At 45.0% G+C, this 17757-nt stretch overlaps 1 protein-coding gene across 1 annotated transcript in view; it reads right to left on the reverse strand.

Annotated features, from left to right (window-relative positions):
• Positions 1 to 17757, reverse strand: part of LOC127616755 (uncharacterized) — a 187168-nt gene that overhangs the window by 120134 nt on the left and 49277 nt on the right. The gene's annotated exons all lie outside the window — the stretch shown is intronic.

Genomic DNA, 17757 nt, shown 5'->3' on the forward strand with positions numbered 1-17757 from the left:
AGTTGAAATCGTTCTTGGATGAACATAACATCTTGGAGGTCTTCGGGTCAGGTTTCAAGACGATGCACAGCACTGAGCTAGCCGTTACGCGTTTCTAATGACATCCTCCTGGCAAATGACTCTGGAGACCACCTGTGTCTAGTTTTATTGGACTTAACTGCAGCATTTGATACATTGGATCACAGCATTCTGCTGACTCGTTTGCAGCACTTGGTGGGCATTGGCGCCAGTGCTCTTGAGTGGTTTAGGTCCTATCTAGCTGACAGAAAGTTTTGTGTCGGCCTTGGCTGCTCTGAGTCATGCACTGCTCCCCTGTCATGTGGTGTTCCACAGGGCTCAATTCTGGGGCCTCTGCTGTTCTCGCTGTATCTACTCCCATTGGGTTCCATCTTAAGGAAACATGGTATTCCCTTCCACTGCTATGCAGATGACTGCCAGATCTTTGTCCCACTGAACAAAAAAGATGCTTTCTCATTAAGGCCACTTCTATCCTGCCTGGAAGAAATCAAAACCTGAATGGCACAAAAAAAATTTTGAATTTCAATGAAAAGAAGACAGAGGTGAGACTGTTTGGTCCCAGTGGCCCTTGTACATCCCATCCAGTAGACTTGGGCCATCTGTTCCCTTATCTTAAGTCAACAGTCTCAAACTTGGGTCTTAAACTGGACAGTGATTTCAAACATGACCGGCAAATTGGTTCCGTTGTTAAATCCAGCTTCTTTCACCTTAGACAGCTGGCAAAAGTAAAACCTCTCCTCTCTCATGAACACTTTGATACAGTAATTCATGCCTTCATCACATCCCGGCTTGATTACTGCAATGCCCTTTACTTTGGAGTGAGCCAATCCTCCATTAAGCGCCTCCAGCTGGTCCAAAATGCCATTGCTCGCCTCTTGACTGGTACTCGTAAGAGGGAGCTCATAACTCCTACTCTGGCATCCCTTCACTGGCTTCCTATACAAGTTATTTTCAAGAACCTATTATTTGTTTTCAAATCTCCAAATGACCTCGCGCCACCTTACCTCTCTGAACTCATCCGCACCTACCCACACGGCGCCTTACGTCTGCGGACCAGACATTATTGGAGGTACCGAGAACTAGGCTGAGGCTCAGAGGGGATCGAGCCTTTTCTGTTGCTGGTGCCTCTCTCTGGAATGACCTCCCACTGAACATTCGGCAAGCCTAATCGCTGCCCATATTTAAAACCCGCCTCAAAACTCACTTCTATTCTTTGGCATTTGACTCGGCATGATTCAGATTTGTTCTTGGTTTTGCTGTTCGGTGCTTTCTACCGTCTTTGTTACCGATTTCTTTCTTTACTGTTGTATATGTTAGTTGTTCCATGTACAGCACTTTGTATGCAGCGATGGCTGTTTGAAAGTTATCTTGCAACATATTTCTGCTGTTTTTTCACCACATTCTTCAACAACCTATTGGAATTTGTTGCCGCATATTAAACAGAAGTGAACTTAACCCAAAACGTTATCACGTCAAGTTCCCCCTCTCAAAAAAAAAAAAAAACACCGCCGTGTGTGCCGTGCACGTAAATATCACAACTTGATACAATAACGAACAGTATTCGTCACACTGAATTATCAATACCATTAATACTTCATGTGCTATACAACATATCCTAATTCACAAGGCGCATTCACAACAACCGCGACGTCATCGCACGTCAAATCTCGAGTCGCTTGACAGAATGAACCCGACGACTTGGACATCAAGATGCCCGTTGGCCGTTGACCGTTGACCAGAAAATGTGTGACCCACCTGCTGTGTCCAAAAAGAGGTTCAAAGGCAAACCGCAAAATAACTATACAAATCAGTTTTAAGCCAATAAACTGATGAGATGTCGTAATGTAAGGGGGCACCAATTTTGAAAAGCGACGCATAAATACGCTCACGTATATGCTCAAACAGTACGTGCACAAACCTACCTAAATATAGCCCGCAAAACGCGTTTGTTTATATTTAGATTCCTCCCTTCGCCCGTTAAACCGAGATATACCGGTACACAAAAAACGACTCAGTACTATATTAAGTAATTCACTCAATCATCCATTCTCCGATCCGCCTTACCCTCACGAGGTTCGCGGGGGTGGGTGGATCTTATTCCACCGGTACACAAAAAACGACTCAGTACTATATTAAGCAATTCACTCAATCATCCATTCTCCGATCCGCCTTACCCTCACGAGGTTCGCGGGGGTGGGTGGAGCTTATTCCAGCCATCTCCGGGCAGTAACAGGGGGACACTCTGAACTGGTCGCCAACCAATTACAGGGTACACAGACACAAGCACAACCACCCATTCTCATGCTCACACCTAGGGACAATTTAGAGTTTCCAATCAGCCCGCCATGCATGTTATTGCAATATTAATATTAAACAAATCAACACACACACAAAACGGGAGATAAGACGAGACGAGTTTGTTGTACTTCCCCCTACAACCTCTCAAATCACTATTACCTGTTTACATTCCAACAAACAAACAAACAAACAAACAAACAAACACCCATCAGGAAGCAATAACAAAGTAGCACGGTTAAGCACTGTGCAATTTTCCAGCGTTAAATGGGATCGACATAACAACATAGACACGCAAAATAAATGCCAACCGGGCGACAAACAACGTCATGCTAGTGTGCAACAGCTCATCCCTTTTTTTGTTTTTTTCTCCTAGCACTCTTCCAGCATGCAGAGTTCGCACCATACACTGCTCAAAGCTGCCAAAAGGCTTATCTATGCCACAACTGCCTTTGGTAAACACCACCTAGGGTGTGTGATTCTCAAAAATGCCACTGTTGACCTTAAAATGTGCAGTCATTCTAAGTTTACGAAGCCAATTGTAAATTATTCACACGTGACCCTGAAACATGCTGATTAAAGCTGGAAGATTTTGCTCTTGTGACGAACGAAATTAGAAATCCAGCCCGTGTATGCACAAATGAGACGCGTCTTAAAATCTGACAGGTTTTTTTATGACTCAAACCAACAAGAATTTGTATGTTCGACGATAGCTTCAACTCCAGTCATTAAATTTCATAATGACGGAAGGCACAACACAATCCAAGGATAGCAAAGTTGTAACTGAATGTACAAAATTTAATGACACAAGACCATCGTTTCTCCCACATCAGGAGCCGTGATGGCTCTTCTCATGTTACAAGAGAAATGTGCATCTTATGAACGTAATCTAAAAAACATTGGAACATAATCGGAACATTATGGCAATTAGCAGGATAACAGAAGCATTTATAAAACAAATAAGATAATTGAAACCCACAGACAGGTAACATTTACAAATCATCCAAATCAAAGCCTTCACTGTATACTTACACATTCTAGCTCCTCACAGAAAGTTAACAACGTCTCACATGCGTCCACTGACGACCACTCAACACAAACAAAAAATTGTGTTTACGACTTACAAACAACCATCTAAGCATCTCGTGACCTTCCGGCCCTTTTCAACCTAAACACACGGTGACCTCTTCATTCGTAGCATCACTGTGTCAAACCTCACCTGTCTGTCAACATACTCAACTTCCATCATCACCTTACGTCTCACCATCAACATTTTCACTTGCCTTTCACCCACTATAAGTATCCAAAACTCTCTGTGTCTCCACACCCATACTCAACCATTTTCTTTCCTTACCTGATTTACACATACTTCATGTAGCGCCGGTTGAAATAATGAAGCTCAAGGAAGGAAGCTCAAGGAAGTTAGGAATTATAATAAAAACAGTTACAATTACAAGTAACATAATAGATGCCATACAAACCTTCTACACTGCAAAAGCCAGAAAATAAAACAAACAAGACTCCATGAGTCGCTTATCTGCACACACACACGCAAAGACTAATCCAACACATATTCGCAGACACAACTCTACAGACAAACCAAAATATTCACCTTGCTACTACTCTCAACCAAGTTAAGCAACTACAAACTTCTGTCACCTGCTAGAACATTTCACTACATCCAAATATCGATATACAACATCAATTTGCCGTCAAACAAGCCGCTATCACTTTCCGTGTTCCTTCAAAATGAAACTTCCTTCAATCAAGAAGCCAACAAGGAAAGTTGCTATCTCCTGCTGAGAAGCAGGAATGTCTCGTCATGCACTTACAAATTTACTCTTGGGACGGTCACGGGAAATGTGGCCTTCTGCCCCACAACACCAACAAATTACTTATTAAAAAATAATGGTGGAAAAGGAGATGTCGAAGTTGGAAGGGATGAATACAATGATGGTGTAACAGGATTTGTGGATGTCATCCCAAGCTCACTTTCTCTTTCCACTTTCTGTTTTACTCCTGTTCGTAAACCTACCGGTCCCAACTCATCATCCTCTCTCCTGTGAAACATAACGTTTCCATTGCTCTTGTCATGGTTAAATTCCATCTCACTGACGCGCTCCCTTCTTTCAACTTTCTCTATTCCCTCTTCCTCATTCACTTTCTCTGTCATTTTCGCACATAGTTCTAATATTATCCTGCAGGTGCAGTAATGTTTGTGTGTTCAGCCGGTCAGCAAAATTTTCCTTTTTATATCCACAAATTTAGATGTTTTATCTTAGAAGGACATTGGCTCTCTACAAATGTCCAGTCCGTACATGTTAACTTCATTTTAGGATCCATTTTATCCATTTGGTATCCCCCATTTCGCAAATTTGAGAGTCAGCTAGGCCTAGGGTAACAAGGCTGACTTTTCCCTTGAAAAGGTGGCAATTTCTCCGACTGAGGTCATTTCCAACCTTCTACCACCAAGGTTGCGGGTAATTCTTGCATCTGCTTCCTCAGACAAGCAGTCACTCCACTCACACAGTTACACAGTCATTCATTAAGCGCATTTAATTCGCTTTTATCCGACTACCTTCACCCGAGGTAACGCACTATATACACATTATTTACACACGAAGTTTAAGCACGTGCAGAACACCGTCGCCCTCACCAGTTTATGAGACTTGCCGGTCTATATGCCTGATAGGGACTAGTATGGCTCAGGGCTTTGCGGCTTATTGGCATCCCTTCATTGGCTCCCCATTCATTTTAGAGTTATTTTCAAGATCCTCCTCTTTGTTTTCAAATCTCTAAATAATCTCGCGCCACCTTACCTCTCTGAGCTCATCCGCCCCTACACACCTGCCCGGCGCCTCAGGTCTGTGGACCAGGCTTTGTTAGAAGTACCAAGAACTAAACTGAGGCTCAGAGGGGATCGAGCCTTTTCTGTTGCTGGTACCTCTCTCTGGAATGACCTCCCACTGAACATTCGGCAAGCCTCCTCGCTGCTCATCTTTAAAGCCCTCCTCAAAACCCACTTGTATTCTTTGGCGTTCGACTCAGCATGATTTTACTGCTTGGTGCTTTCTACCGCCTTTATTACGGATTCGTCTTACTGTTTATTGTGTATGTTAAATCGCTCCATGTACAGCACTTTGTATGCAGCGATGGCTGTTTGAAAGTGCTCTACAAATACTCTTGACTTGACTTGACTTGCACAATTGTTCAATTCTTTCTACACAGACACGCGCTGCCACCGTGTTTCGCTCTGCTCTTTACTTTCAAATGTGGGAAAGCTTCACACGAGAGAAATTTTGATTTTGCTGTTGCTGCTCCTTCTTTCCGCTTGGCAATGCGTAGCAACTCACACTTTAGCATGTGATGCGTTCAATGACAACTGGGATGTGCAGTCCTCTGCTTCTGATACAGAGGATGAGGACTTTGATGGATTTCTGGGTGATGATTGATCGAAAAACGTGAGAACATTGTACGATGGCTAAATAAAATACACCCGAACTCAGTTCTGCTTTCGTTGCCTTTTTAAAAACGTGTTTTTAGCTTGTATCTGTATGTCTTGGCATGCTACCGTATGCTTCAAGCTAACGTTTTAGCGTGCGCGCATGCATGCCGTATGTTTAAGCTGGCGTATGTTTTACCACTGTAAAACTGCGCCCATTAATACAGTGCGGTTTGTCTATGTGTAAAATACAGAAATGGTACCCATTAATGAGACTGCGCCCAACCATACGGTGCGTCGAATAGTCGTGAAAATACGGTACTTTTTTTGCAAATCCTTGATCGTAAGCAGACCGGTTGAGAAAGCAGTCATCTTTGAAGTGGAGATGGCAGAGAACACTTGTCGATGATGGCGTGAAGTTCATTTCGCTTCATGCGAATAAAAGATGTCCATTTAAGTGCCCTGCTATCCTTCGGCCACTGGTACAACTTTTCTGTCGATTACGAACAATACATCGCCACTCACCGCCGTGGCATCTTACCAACAAGCAATGCAACAATGCTGTTCAATGGAAGGACTTCCCTCGCATTTCTCCATGTGATGTCATTTCCGAAGATTGCAGAAGAAAAGCATTTTCGTTGTGAATTAAAAAAAAAAACAGAAATATGTTTATAATTGTACAGCTATTGATATTCAAAACTCAAAAACATGGTTGGCCAACTTCACACTTGGTCTTTAAACAGCAACAACAAGAGCGCTGCAGAAGTCCACGCCCATGTCTGTTTCGCCAGCCACGGCAGCGCGAGACACCGAAAACGGATACTTAAAGAGTTTATGAATGGAAAGTTTACTTTTAAAAGGTTGCCATATTGCTCCACTGACAAGACCAAAGTTATCTGTTCTTCTCTCTCTCTCTGTATCATACAGGTATACGATGTATGCCACTGACGCGATTGTTACTTGTTTGGAACTATTTTGTGTGGAAGGTTACAGCGTTCCGTGTCCATATAAATACAGCGGGTGGAGCTTCTCTGTGTTTGTCTGACAGTGACAGTGAGCTACAGTGGTAGCGACCTAGCGAAAGTAAAATGTCTCCAGTGTTGTCATCGAACCAAGTGTAGTAATTCGAAATGAGGTCTACACAAAACCGTAGAGAGAGACTTCCGCGCAAGAAGGACCAAAACAATCAATATAGCCTGACTATGTTAGGGGGAGTGAAACCCCTCCCCCCCTTTCAGAAGGGCCCCTGCAGCACGGGGGAAGTGCGTGTGCTTGTTTGTAAGACCGGCAGTTTCGAATACAGCGGCATATAATGAACAGTGGTGTCCGGTGTCTCGTTATTCTTCAACAAACATACAGAAACGGACTGCTGTTGAAAGCAAACTTGAGAAAAATTAAGTATCAGAATCAGAATCAGAATCAGAATCATCTTTATTGGCCAAGTATGTAGAACACACAAGGAATTTGTCTCCGGTATAACACGCTGCACTAGTATCATCGTAAACAACAAAATCATTGAACCATTTTAGAGTATACCAGTAGTTTTGTAATACCATTTTGTCGTGCAAGAAGAGTGACTATGTCAGTGACTGTTTAAGGAGTTAATGGCTAGAGGGAAGAAGCTGTTTAAGTGTCTACTGGATTTGGTACGCATAGATCTGTAGCGTCTGCCTGAGGGGAGTGGCTGAAAAAGGTGGTGGGCAGGGTGCGGGGGATCCAGGAGGATTTTCCGTGCCCTTGTCTTGATTCTTGCAGTGTGCAAGTCCTCAAGAGTGGGTAGGGCGATGCCAACGATTTTTTCTGCCGTCCTAACTGTCCGTTGAAGTCGGATTTTGTCCTTTTTTGTGGCGGCCCCAAACCAAACCGTGATGGAAGAACACAGGATTGATTCGATGACTGCCGTGTAGAACTGTCGTAGCACCTCCTGTGGCAAGCCATGCTTCCTCAGCAGCCTCAGGAAGTACATTCGCTGCCGGGCCCTTTTCAGGATGGAGATGGTGTTGACTTCCCACTTCATGTCCTGGGAGACTGTGATTCCCAGGAACTTGAAGGTCTCGACGGTTGACACAGGGCAGTTGGATAGTGTGAGGGGCAACTGAGGAGAAGAATGTTTCCTGAAGTCCACGATCATCTCTACAGTCTTGAGCGTGTTCAGCCCGAGGTTGTGTCGGCCGCACCAGAGCTCCAGCTGCTCCACTTGTTGGCGGTACGCAGACTCGTCGCCGTCTTTGATGAGACCGATGACCGTGGTGTCGTCTGCGAACTTTATGAGTTTGACAGCTGGATCTGTTGAGGTGCAATCGTTTGTGTAGAGAGAGAAGAGCAGTGGCGAGAGGACACATCCCTGTGGGGCTCCAGTGCTGGTGGTGCGTATTGATGATGTTGTTGCTCCCAGTCTCACCTGTTGTGTCCGTCCCGTCAGGAAGCTGAGGATCCACTGGCAGATCGCAGGAGACACACCGAGGTGGAGTAGTTTGGGGGTGAGGAGTTCCGGGATGATGGTGTTGAACGCAGAGCTGAAATCCACAAACAGAATCCTTGCGTAGGTCCCTGTGCTGTCGAGGTGCTTGAGGATGTAGTGCAGACCTATGTTGACTGCGTCTTCCACAGACCTGTTTGCCCGGTAGGCAAACTGGAGAGGGTCCAGCATGGGTCCAGTGACGTTCTTTAGGTGGTTCAGCACAAGGCGTTCAAAGGACTTCATGACCACAGACGTCAGGGCGACAGGCCTATAGTCGTTCAGTTCCGATGTTGCCGATTTCTTGGGAACTGGGATGATGGTAGACTGTTTGAAGCAGGATGGGACCTCACACAGCTCCAGGGATCTGTTGAAGATCTGTGTGAAGACCGGAGCCAGCTGGTCAGCGCAGACTTTCAGGCAGGAGGGGGACACTTTGTCGGGCCCCGGAGCTTTTTTGATCTTTTGCTGCTTGAAGAGCCGTCTCACGTCCTGTTCGTGGATCTGTAGTGGAGCAAAAGAGGGTGGGGGGGTAGGTAGAGTGGTTTCTGGTAGAGGTGGGTGTGTGTGGGAAATGCGGGTGTCCTTTTCAAATCGGCAGAAAAACATGTTTAGTTCATCAGCAAGACCCTTATTGTTCACTGTTTGGGGGGATGGCATTCTATAGTTAGTGATTGCTTTCAGGCCATTCCATACAGATGCAGAGTCGTTAGCAGAGAACTGGTTTTTCAGCCTCTCTGCATATGCAACCATGGTTTAAATCCACTATAGGCGGAATACTAGTGTACCTTAGATGTGCACTTTATAATTTTATATTGCTCTGTTTTGATTTCATAAAAAAAGCTGTTAAAGCAGCTATTGTGTGACAAAATATTTTTTTCACCGTTATTGATGGACAGTAATATTGTGTGAGAGATTACGTGTGAATAACTGCACCAAGTGAAAAATGTTCATGTAAAATTGAAAATCGAAATTGTTATTTCAGTAAATATTTGCATTTGGCACATAGAAAACTGATTCATGATTCCATGTTGATGAGAGCATTAAAATGGGGGAAAAATAGGACAAAAATGTAAAAGGAAATTCAGAAACGATAAAAAATGTGTGAGTAATCACGATTAATTTTTTAGTTTATTTGAGTTAATTATGACAGTTGCATTTTTAATTAGATTAAATATTTTAATCGTTTGACAGCTCTAATTATATATATATATATATATATATATATATATATATATATATATATATATATATATATATATATATATATATATATAAAATTAGAGCTGTCAAAAGATATATATATTTAAAAAAAAATCCTCATCTCACCCCTCGGGTGGTGTCCGTGCCTCATTCAGCTCGGGTCCTCTACCAGAGGCCAGGAAGCTTGAGGGTTCTGCGCAGTATCCTTGCTGTTCCCAGCACTGCACATTTCTGGACTGAGATGTCCGATGTTGTTCCAGAGATCTGTTGCAACCACTCATCTAGTTTGGGGGTCACTGCCCCGAGTGCTCCGACCACCACAGGCACGACTGTCACCTTTACCTTCCAGGCTCTCTCCAGCTCCTCTCTGAGCCCTTGGTATTTCTCGAGTTTCTCATGTTCCTTCTTTCTGATGTTTCCATCACTTGGGACCACTACATCCACTACAACGGCTTTCCTCTGCCCTTTATCTATGATCACGATATCTGGTTGGTTCGCCATTACCATCTTGTCAGTCTGGATCTGGAAGTCCCACAGGATCTTCGCTCTGTCATTCTCCACCACCTTCGGAGGTGTTTCCCATTTTGACCTTGGGGTTTCCAGTCCATACTCCGCACAGATGTTTCGGTAGACTATGCCAGCCACCTGGTTATGGCGTTCCATGTAGGCTTTCCCTGCCAGCATCTTACACCCTGCAGTTATGTGTTGGATCGTCTCAGGTGCCTCTTTGCACAACCTACACCTTGGGTCTTGTGTGGTGTGGTATATCTGGGCCTCAATGGCTCTGGTGCTCAGGGCCTGCTCCTGAGCAGCCAGGATGAGTGCCTCTGTGCTGTCCTTCAGGCCAGCCCTCTCTAGCCACTGATAGGACGACTTGAGATCAGCCACTTCAGTTATGGTCCGGTGGTACAACCCGTGTAGGGGCTTGTCCTCCCATGATGGTCCCTCTTCCAGCGCCGCATCTTCTTTTCTCCATTGTCTGAGACATTCTCTGAGTACGTCATCCGTTGGAGCCTGGAGTCTCAGGGTGCATGCATGGAACCCCCCATGCATGGTTAGGAGCTTTCGGGTCTTAACGTCCGTGGTCTGAATCTCTTCCTTTGGCCACCTTATTATTCCTGCAGGGTATCTGATCACTGGCAGGGCATAGCTGTTTATTGCCCGGGTCTTATTCTTGCCATTGAGCTGGCTTCTTAGGACTTGCCTCACTCGCTGGAGGTATTTGGACGTAGCCGCTTTCCTTGTTGCCAGTTCGAGGTTGCCATTGGCTTGTGGTATACCAAGGTACTTGTAGCTGTCCTCAATGTCTGCTATTGTTCCTTCTGGGAGTGAGACCCCTTCAGTGCGGACTACCTTTCCTACGTCGGGACCTGCAGTCTTGTGCGACTGTTCTGTCAACCAGGAGCTGATGTTTGGCTCCTCTGGTATCTCTACCAATGCCCTTCTGTGCTTCGCTCATGTATTGATCCATGTATCCACTTTATCCATCTTAGCCGCAATGATGCCTGACATGAGCTTCCATGTTGTGGAGAGACAGGTTCTTGGCCGATAGTCGGATGGGACTGCACCCTTGAGGGATCCTTCATGATCAGGATCGTTCGCCCTTCGGTTAGCCATCCTGGGTGTGTCCAATCCCTCAGCAGCTGGTTCATTTGTGCTGCTAGGCGCTCATGGAGTGCTGTGAGTTTCTCTAGCCAGTTTTATATATATCCATCCATCCATTTTCCAAACCGCTTGATCCTCACTAGGGTCGCGGGGGTGCTGGAGCCTATCCCAGCTGTCTTCGTGCAGTAGGCGGGGGACACCATGAATCGGTTGCCAGCCAATTGCAGGGCACGCAGAGACAAACAACCATCCACGCCCACATTCACACCTAGGGACAATTTTAGAGAGTTCAATCAGCCTGCCACGCCTGTTTTTGGAATGTGGGAGGAAAGCGGAGTACCCGGAGAAAACCCACGCAGGCCCGGGGAGAACATGCAAACTCCACACAGGGAGGCCGGAGCTGGAATTGAAGTCGACGTCCTAACCACTGGACTACCTGGGCCGCCCCGTTTTATATACATATATATATATATATATATATATATATATATATATATATATATATATATATATATATATATATATATATATATATATATTAAACCTTATACAGTCATGAACATTCAACAACAACATCGAACAACATTGTCTTCTGAGAGAGGCGAAGAAGAGGCTTGTCTTGGTGTGTGTGGGCTTTCGGTTCACTGGGACAATCTTCTGCCGGAGGTGCTGACGGTTTAACTGAGGTTTTTAAATTTGAGAAAAACATGGTGATAAGTAGCACTATGATGTTCATCTTGTCTTCTTATTAGGTGAAATATGTTTAAAGTTTCTTTTTGTATCAGACAATGGTCTTTTTTTTTTTTTTTTTTTGAGCAAAGAAAAAACCTCTGACTGGGCGGCCCGGTAGTCCAGTGGTTAGCACGTCGGCTTCACAGTGCAGAGGTACCGGGTTCGATTCCAGCTCCGGCCTCCCTGTGTGGAGTTTGCATGTTCTCCCCGGGCCTGCGTGGGTTTTCTCCGGGTGCTCCGGTTTCCTCCCACATTCCAAAAATATGCATGGCAGGCTGATTGAACACTCTAAATTGTCCCTAGGTTTGAGTGTGAGCGTGGATGGTTGTTCGTCTATGTGTGCCCTGCGATTGGCTGGCAACCGATTCAGGGTGTCCCCCGCCTACTGCCCGGAGACGGCTGGGATGGGCTCCAGCACCCCCCGCGACCCTAGTGAGGATCAAGCGGTACGGAAGATGAATGAATGAATGAATGAATGAGCTGACAGTTTCGGCTGTCACTTCAGCCTTCGTCTGAGCTGTCACTGCTTCCTTGTGATGTATCTAAAATAACAGCTGACCAGATTGAAAAACCTTTAAACACAACAACAGCGTGGACCACACTAACGAGACCAAATGCTGGGTGAGGCTATGATGATGGCCAGCCAATCAGCTCACGGGATAAAGCCACTCGTGCTCTTGTTGGTCAATCTTGCACTGGGAACCAATCACATGCCTGGTATGATGGCCCGTGGCATGTGCAGTATGAAACAGCCATGTACAAAGCCTCTGAGTTGTTCGACATGCAGAGAAACCTTCTCGCACATTTTGATAGCGGCGCGGACACCCGCGGCGGCTCCTCTTCTTTTATGTTGAGAGGGAAGACATTTTATCTGTGCTGTATGTTTTGACAAAGTTGTATTCAATTCAATTCAATCAACATGAATGGTGTCTTTCCGCAATATGGCTGCCAACATGGCATAGTGTGGAAAATCAAGTGGCAGGAATCTTAAGGATAAAAATACAGAGTAATTGAACACAAAATACATCATGTTCAAATGTAAGAATCATATTTGACTACCAACCTGTCTTCAAGTGTAGCAATAAGCAGTTTCCAGTGTAACAAACTAGCAAACAACATTCACTTCAAACTTTGAACGGACAATGTCAACATATATTACAACAAGAATAAAAGCAATCCTTTTTGTTGAATGCCTTTCTAATTGTAACGACTACATTTGACAAAGTTTGGGGGAGGGGGCGCGTTTAAAGGGGTGTTTTGCGGTCCCAAACCAAAAGGACACTCTGTCAGGTCGGTCCAAATTGACACTCAGGAATAACCAAAAGGAGGAGACAGGAGACTCGATTCTGGTACCAGGCGGGAACGAGGAGAAGCATTCGGTTTCAGTTCTCCACACGTAACCCTAACGATCTCCCCCTTCGCCTCCTCATTTATTGGGAAAAGCTACTACATAGGTGTGTCCAACCTAAAGGGTGGGGGCTGTTGAACACACACTGAACTTGTTTGACTATGTGTGTGTATGTGAGTGCAATTTACGTACATGTGTGCAAATAGACATAAACATCCTGTTGCAGCTGGTTTTGATGTCTCCATTCACGGTTCAGCCTTGCTTGCTGTTTAGTCTTAACAGTTATCTCTTCCCAGCCACGTCCTCGGAAAGGTGGTTGCGACCCTAACTTCTCACACAGTACAGCAAGCAAAAGTGAGCACATAATGAAGAATATATAATGATTATAGATGTGAGTAAATAATAAAGGATATATCTTTATTGAAAGCATAAGCGTTCTTCATTGCAGGCAAAGCCAACTATACTGACAGGCAGAAGCCTTCTTCATTGCGAGCATAAAATGACGACACGAGAATCAACCGAATAATACGTGAATGTATGATTACTAAAAAATAATAAATCCAACATTCCCCCCTGTTCATCCTACATTTGCTCGTATCATCACACAGAACCTTCCCGAAGGACTTTATTCAGTGGAGTCATGCCGCACACGCAAACATAGTTACACCTAGGGGCAGGGAGCAAAACGACTAAAAACCATCTATGACCCCCTGATGCCGAAGCGAAATCACGTCATCATCCGAAGAAGCATAATCAACCTCAGAATCACTGCCATCAAACAACAACAGAGGATACATCTCATTCACTTTAGACGTCGTGGGCGAGACAGCCGTAGTAATAAGCCGGACAAGCAGCACTCTGATACAGGGAATGCAACAGCATCCACACAACGTCAAGACAGCTGCAAAAAGAGCAAAAGAGATTAGTACATAACACACCAAATCCTTGTACTCTCCGAAGGCTTTATGCCACCACTCCGCCCAGAAGGATGTATTCACACCGGAATGGGCCCTTATCTTGCGATTCAGGGTGCGGAGGCCTTCAATGGCCTTGGTGAGGGCGCCATCAGGCGCGGTGTTGTTAGGTATGAATGTACAACACTGATCACCAAACATCGCACACACTCCATTGGTCTCTGCCAAGAGCATATCAACCGCGATGCGGTTCTGAAACGCCATCAGGGAGGTGGCCGCCAATTGCTCTTTTATAGCCAAGACGGCTTCTTCAGTAAAATTTCCGAGCCTCTGGACGTTGTAGTGGAGGTAGTTGATCCTGTCAACATTCTTATTAGGGGTAACCCAAATGAAAATGGATTCCCAACCGGCAGCAATCTGGTTAACCAACTTATACTCATCTGGCACGCCACGAGGAACCCCAATTGCGTCTATATAGGTGGGATCGCCATCCCTCCAGTAGGCGGCACGCCGGAACGGGAGAAGGTCACTTCCCGTCATCGACGATAACGCAGCCCCCTGTATATCCTCCGCTGTTGATGGAAACACAGTTACTGGCAAAAGCAGTGATACCAACGCACAGACACCGCTAGCACCCTTCAAAGTATCATAAAGCTTAATCCCCCCACACCACCACCACACATCGCCTCTAGGAACAAGGGGCACCGCAACATCAAAGACGGCCCGACATCACCCGGAGCTCAGAAACCCCACCGACCGCCTACCCCCAGCCACCCTGACGCAAGTAAAATTCGCCCGCGCCACCTTCGCTGAAAAAATTGGTGTAACCGATACAGCCTTAGTCAGAGGGTACGTAATGTGCCATTGACGACAAGAATAGATTGGAGTTCTCTTTGTCATTATTTCTAGAAAACAATGATCGGGCAGTAATGTAGGAATTATCCGTAACAGCGGCCTCGGCCCCATACAGGTAACACAGCTATAATTTACCAGGGAGGAAGCATGCTCCATTAACAATAACCAGTTATTCCCGGTTTGAGAAACTCCGGTTATCGACAAAATTTTATCATCTGTAGTCACGTCGCTTTCCAATTTTACCGTAACGCCATGCGACCGAGAGAAACCGTCCAACGTCTGAATGGGTTTCGCCAGGCTACGGGAAACACACAACTTTATCACGAAGTAGGGGCATCTCCCCCCATAGGGGCTCAGATAAAACACCAGACACGGTTCCGAGTCGCAAGAAAAACCTTGGAAAGTTCGTATGGTCACTTGCATGCCCACTTTAACGAGGACCATTCGTATTAAAGGCCTCAATTTCCTAGCACAGCTGTCTGTGGTCCACTTATGCCAATTTGTCCCCGTTTCAGCAACTAAATTCGTCCAACCCCTAGATTTGTACGTCAAATACCATGTATAACCTCGAGCATAACTACGGGCACTATACGAATGTGCTTTGGGCCCGGAACTAAATATCGTCCCATCTTGTGTCAACAAGATGGAACGATATTTAGTACAGTGCACTCCGTTTAATAGAACACGGGTTAATAGAGTAATCCGCTTAATAGAGCAAAAGGCTCTGGAACAGATTTGCCGAATGCAATTTCCTATAAAGATACTCCGCTTAGTAGAACAGATCTCCGCTTAATAGAACAGGCCGTAGGCAATGAACATTGTAAACTAGTGTTTTTCGAAGTGTAGCTATCGCGATACTGTACCACTATCGCGAGAAAACGCGGTAGTTCTAGCCGTATACAGTAACAGGTAGCACGCGTCACTCCACACATAGACACACGCACGTCACAATGGCTTCAACTTCATTCAAGAGACGAGGGCTATCACCTGCGGATAAGAAGGACATACTCAGACGATACGATGCATTGCCGGATTCTCAGAAGTTACGCCCGCGGTTTCCAGGACTTCCCTCTTATCCAGCGCATTGAGAGGGAAGTCAACCGCAAAATTACGGACTCCTGTTTCCAGACAAAAGTAACGAAATTTTTCTCGTGATTTGAGATGTTTGACTGAAGTTGATTAAAGTTGTTGTTTTGTTGTTTGATTAAAGATATGGACGTCCACAGTCGAAATATCTCTTCTAACTCGTCAGCAGGGGTTTTTCTGCGTGCATAACTTGGTCGTCGACGTGTCTGAAGGTGTACCTAATAAAGTGTCTCCGGTTAATAGAAAGCCCGCTTAGTAGAACAGAAGTGCTTCGGCCCAATGGTGTTCTATTAAGCGGAGTGCACTGTATTGTGCGTACCATTGTCACTGTAGATGGTCTCAGGGATACCATATCGAGGTATAATATCCTTACACAAAGCTTTAGCCACCGTCAAAGCATCTGGGTGTTTTGTAGGGAAAATTTCAACCCATTTTGAAAAAGCATCGATAATGACCAAACAATATCGCTTCCCTTCGCTTTTGTTCAATTCAATGAAATCCATGTGTAATCTTTGAAATGGGTATGTAGCCTTAGGAAATTGACCCCGTCTCGGACGTAAATTTCCCTGAGAATTATGCTGTGCGCAAATTAGACAGGCCCTACAAAAGGCAGTCGAATATAGATTAAACACATAAGCCGTGAAATGTTTCTCAACCAGAGACACCATTGCTCTTGCTGAAACATGTGATGTCCCATGACTTAATACAGCAGCCCAAATAAAAAGGTTTTTTGGCAAAATAGGTTTCTTTTCAGTGCCGACATAAATCCTGTCCTGTAACGTAGCCCCCTTCTTCTCCCACATTTTCTGCTCACTGATTGGACTTTGTTGCTGCATATCAAATAAGATATCATTTTGCAAGATATTATCATTTTGTTTACAATCTACAATTGCCAAAAAAGGTTTAGAGGCGGCATCTCTCGCTGCTTTGTCTGCAAAAGCATTTCCAAGACTGATGTAATCAATGCCTGATGAATGCGCTGTGCACTTACATATGGCGATCTGCTGTGGTAACTGAACCGCATTCAGCAAATTTGACAGAAGTTCCGCATGTGTGACAGGTCTCCCCGTGGAATTTACCATCCCCCTATTTTTCCAGTATTGTGCAAATACATGACATGTAGAAAACGCTTCAGTCTGCATGCTTCAGTTAACACCACAAATTCCGCAGCTTGAGCCGAGTAATGTGGTGGTAAAGGCTCGGCCTTTAATATTTTGTCTGCAGTTACCACAGCATATCCCGTTTGCGTTTTTCCATAAGTGTTCTTTTTAGATGAACCATCAACCAAAATGACTTCCCCCGTTTGTAATGGCTGATCACTCAAATCAATCCTACATTTCGTAGTTTTTTTCCGCCAGTTCCTGACAATCATGTTGTTCACCATCATCAGGAAGTGGCAACAGTGTGGCTGGATTCAAAGTAGTGCACCTCTCCAAGGTGAGATGCGGCTGAGACAGCAATATCGCTAGACAAGAGAAATGTCTCGCAGGGGACAAAAAGGTCATGTTTGTCTGCAGAAGCAGAGCGGCAACTGCATGGGGTACTCTCAGTATTAAGGTGTGAAATAGCACAATTTGGGAACTGCATTTTACTGCCATAGACGCCGCAACTACAGCCCTGACACAGTGTGGAAGTGCACAAGCCACACTGTCTAGCCTACTTGAGAAGTAAGCGATTGGTCTTAGCTTATCTCCATGTTGTTGAGACAAAACAGACGTCATGTATTCATAGTCAAAGTCAACCATTTGAATGAAAGGCTTTGAGTAGTCGGGCAATGCTAAAGCAAGATTCGACGTCAGCA

Source organism: Hippocampus zosterae, chromosome 15 (assembly GCF_025434085.1).
Source record: "Hippocampus zosterae strain Florida chromosome 15, ASM2543408v3, whole genome shotgun sequence".
Lineage (NCBI taxonomy): Eukaryota > Metazoa > Chordata > Actinopteri > Syngnathiformes > Syngnathidae > Hippocampus > Hippocampus zosterae.